Source organism: Octopus bimaculoides, unplaced genomic scaffold, assembly GCF_001194135.2.
Source record: "Octopus bimaculoides isolate UCB-OBI-ISO-001 unplaced genomic scaffold, ASM119413v2 Scaffold_363799, whole genome shotgun sequence".
In the NCBI taxonomy this organism is placed as follows: Eukaryota; Metazoa; Mollusca; class Cephalopoda; order Octopoda; family Octopodidae; genus Octopus; species Octopus bimaculoides.
Window position 1 is genome coordinate 1 of NW_026379638.1, and position 5,000 is coordinate 5,000.

The 5,000-nt window shown below is 29.4% G+C and overlaps 1 long non-coding RNA gene across 1 annotated transcript in view; it reads left to right on the forward strand.

Moving 5' to 3' along the window:
• The first annotated feature begins 692 nt into the window (after nucleotides 1-692).
• Nucleotides 693-5,000, forward strand: part of LOC106883736 (uncharacterized) — an 8,146-nt gene continuing 3,838 nt past the window's right edge. The window contains exons 1-3 of the long non-coding RNA XR_008267138.1: nucleotides 693-815; nucleotides 2,024-2,135; nucleotides 3,177-5,000. The exon at nucleotides 3,177-5,000 is cut by the window's right edge and continues 3,838 nt beyond it. This is a non-coding gene — a long non-coding RNA (uncharacterized LOC106883736). The remainder of the gene's footprint in view (nucleotides 816-2,023; nucleotides 2,136-3,176) is intronic.

A 5,000-nucleotide genomic window follows, 5' to 3' on the forward strand; every position in this document is an offset into this window, starting at 1 on the left:
AATGTATACAAAAAGAAGGACGGGAAAAAAACGAACAATGTTACACAAATGCAATAAAAATAAGATATTTGTATTTACATGGATATAAAAATAATTTCCACGTTAGATATTTTAGCAAATTCTGGTCAAAAATTACATAAACATAATTTTTTTTACACATATGCATATCAATTATCTATTCATTTAAAAGCATAATAAGTATATATATTTACAAACAATGTTTTGCTGTTCAATACTGTTATATCATATAGGAATTACAGGGACTGTGTTTGTGTGTGTGTGTGTGTGTGTGTATATATATATGTGTATACACACACTCATACATATATATATACACACACAATGACCAAAGATATTGTATAGATATGTATACCCATAAGTGTGTGTGCATGACGGTGTGGTGTATATGTGATGTTGTTTGTATTGTGGCTTACAACTGTTGTAACTACTGAAAGTGTATCTGGTACTGCAAATGATGGCAGCTATGAATATGAAGTTGATGGATATAGACAGAGAGTGTGAATAAGATTAATCAAAACAAGAATGTAGAAATGAAATAACATGAAGTATAACATTATAATTATGATGAATGAATGAATGATGAATTATTATACAGCTGATTGACAAATATTGAAATTATGATTTTATTAAAAATTGACTGCTAATTCATGAAATAGGGCAATAGTCATATGCTAATCTTCTCTCTCCTTTCAGTTGAAATTGTGCAGTGCCTCTTCTCATGGGGTAATGAGCATATTTTGCATTTGATCACTCAGAAGCCCACAACTGGAACACGAACAACGGGCTACTGTTTGGTAAGTAGATTTCATAAACTGATTACTCGGTTTTGTTTTTTGATTCTTTGGATTACTGAGAGTTAAGAAATTTACTCATAAGCATACAGCTTTTTTGTTCAGTTCTACAGTTCGGTAATTTGGGCGAGTCTCTTCCACTACAGCTCCAGGTCAACTAAGGGTTTGTGAGTGAATTTGCTTCATGGAAACTGCATGGACGCCCATCATTGTGTGGGTGTAAATGTATGTTTTTTGTATTATGCTAGTATCATGTTAAAAGTACTGGTGCCAAATAGATAGCATCCAGAATTCACTATAGAGTCATTGGTGTTAGGAAAGGCATCCAGCCATAGAAACTATGCCAGAACAAACAATACTTCCTGGTGCGGCTTCCAACCTTACTAGTTCTGGCCAAACTGTGTAACCCATGCCAGCATGGAAAATGGACTTTAAATGATGATGATGATATAAACATAATGATGATAATGATGATATAATTATAAACAAGAGAAAGTGATATAGCAATACATGGTTGTAGAGGAAACTTGTGACAACATTGCTGTAATTCGATTGTAGATGAACGCAGTAATCAACGGAACATACAAATGATCTTCAGGTATTTAGACTTAATATCTTCATTGCTTTACACAAGCCATTTCATGTGTTGTTTGACAAAACATTAAGAGTTACATGTAGAACATCTCTTAACTCTTACTTGTTTCAGTCATTTGAGTGTGGCAATGCTGAAGCACCGCCATTAGTTGAGCAAATCGACCCGGGACACATTCTTTGTAAGTCTTGTACTTATTCTATCGGTCTTTTGCCGAACCGCTAAGTAATAGGGACACCAGCATCGGTTGTCAAGCAATGCGAGGGGCACAGACACACACACACACACACACACACATATATATATATATATATATATAAACATATATATGACGGGCTTCTTTGAGTTTCCATCTACCAAATCCAATCACAAGGCTTTGGTCGGCCCGAGGCTATAGTAGAAGACACTTGCCCAAGATGCCACGCAGTGGGACTGAAGCCGGAACCATGTGGTTGGTGAGCAAGCTACTTACCACACAGCCACTCCTGTGCAATTTCAATAGATATTTGTAACTTCTTTGCAACAAAAAGCCAATTTGTATTGGGCCATATCATATTAAACTTCAACTATGTGTAAATGATGAATTTAAACACCTAATTCATCATTATTTCTTTTACAGACATTTGCAGATAGTCTTGATGCCATGGATCTATATTCTGACCCAAGTTGTAGTTCGGACAATTTAATGATAATGAATAAAACACTACGTATACATCTTACAAAACCTGAAGGTGAGTCGGCATAAAACAACTTCAAATGTAAATTTGTGAAATCATCAATATTATTAATAAGAATAATTATACTACCACCAATACCACTAATAGTAAATGTAATGAAACTATGTCTGAAATGAATGCATTTTACCTGAAATGAATGCATACACACATGGACAAAATCACATCATTCACACATACCAAAAAGTACCAAGACAGCCCCCCCCCCACCTGACCGTTATCCTATTAAGATTGATTGTAGACCATGTGTTATTATATGTATGCTTAAGCTACGAAACGATATACTTGAAGATGCATTCTCGATTGCCATTAATGTCTATTCAAGAGAAAAGTCATCAACTTTGGTCAACACAACATTATCAGTGATAAGATGAACTAAAAAGTTGACCTTAATAACCACATCAACATATATATTTCATATTCAGAATTATCAAAGGATGGACTAAACTACTCACATTAACTGTCATGACAACACACCCTCCTAAAATATACCAACACTTCTCTTGACATCCACTTTTGTCTAATTTTGTGCTTTATTCGGTACACTGTATGTCTACTTCAAGCTCTCATAGCTGGCTTTCTGTATTCAGCTTACATGTGTGTTCACTGTCTCTCTTTTGCCCTTCTATACCAAGTCTTATTGCACCTAAGCACTATCTACAGCATTGGTTCTCAGCTGGGGTCCACAAGACCCATGGAGGTCCTCATAATATTTTGCTACTAAAAGTTATGTGCAATAGTCAATACAATTACAATACACAAATTATTTCAACAATTTTCTACAACAATTTCTAATAATATTCAAATATAAAAATATAATAGATTTTTAACAGCAAATGCTTGTTATGGTCCAGAAGAATAAAATACGACTAAGAAAACAAAGAAAACAATGGATGAGTATCAGTGGTCTAAAAGAAGCCGGCATGGGCACAGACATTAATTCTGCTTTTACTTAATCATTGCATTTATTACCTAAAAATCCACCCCATTATTATTGCTTTCAATATTTGCTTATCTTTGTTTTCTTATCTTTTACAGCAAAATGTGTGACCCAAAAAGAACATACAGCATCTTCTAATACTCAACACCAGCAGGGGGAGACTAATATAATCACCGTTGGTAAAGGTGGCTCACACGAACTTATAAATGGTGTGGAATCGAAGAATGTATCCCACCTACAACAATTTTTCATCTTAATAATTTCTATTGTCGCGATTATTTGCTTGCAGTCCGGCAGGTGACTGTTTCCTGTCTGCCAGAGTTGATAGTTTTTGCATTGAAAATTAACAGAAAAATTCAAAAGAATATATATATATATATATAAAATTGTAAAGAAAATTCCCAACAATAATATAAATAATAAAAAAAAAAATGTGAAGCCCAGCTTTGCAGTGGACAACAGGATGCCGAATGACAATGAGTATATTGAATGTTAAAAATACTGATGATGAAAATATCGCAGAGAATGATGTCAATAATGATGAAGATGATGATGATGAAAAGAAAGATAAATATGATTATGAATGAGAAGACTATGATACTGATGAGGATCATGAAAAATTATCTATAAAATGATAAATATCTTGGCCACTATGACATCTGAAAAATGGACAATGAGATGAAATTGAGTTGGATAGTGATAATAAAAAGAACAATACCAATAATAATGACAACAAAACACAATAACAATAGTAATGATGTTGATGATGATATTAATAATAATGAAATAGTAAAAGGGTAATAAAAATAGATATGAAATTATGTAGCATTATATATAAATACCTTAGTAACTTTAATTGTGAAAATGATATTAAAAATTGCAATAATAAATTCATAGTAATATACAGAATAGTATTAAGTAAATAAGATTAAACTATTATTCAGGAACATGATAGAGAAGATAAAATTGACTAAATTTATACATAATTTAATATGTATAATAATCATGCATTCAGATGTATACAAAAAAATAAGTTAGAAGATATAAATATAAATACAAATGCAATAAAATTTATCCATAGTACCGAAATAAATTATAAATACACAAATATCCCAATAGAAGACAAAAATTTTAGACAGGAAAGTAATAGCATCAAAAGTAGGAAGCATTAAACTTCAACAGAAATGTTGGATATATATATATATATATATATATATATATATATATATATATATATATAATTAAGTATGTTTACAGATGTATGTATATGTATACATACACACACAAATATATACTATATTATATAAAAAACATGTATATAAAATATATGTATTATATATATATTATACATATGTAAAATACATGCATATGAATAATATATATATTTTATACAGAGAGTTATATAGCATGTATATATATATATATAATAAATATATACACTATATATATATATATATCTATTTATAATATTTATGTAATATATATAATATACATATACTATTTATATAATATATATAATTAATATATGAAATGTATGTGTAATAATATACAATTACATATCATATATATATAAAATATATATATAAATATATATTTATATATATATCCATATTTATATAAAATATATATCTAGTATATAAAATATATATATATATAAAATATGTATATATAAACACACGTGTATATGTATATATATACTTATAAGGTTATATGTATATGCCTATATATATATATATATATATATATATAAACACAGACATATTTATGAATTTATATATATGCATATATATATTTACAAGATTTTATGTATGTATATATATATATATATAAACGTATACACACACATTTATGAGGTTTTATATATAAATGCATGTACACATATGTATATATACATATATTTCTAAGATTATATATATATAAAT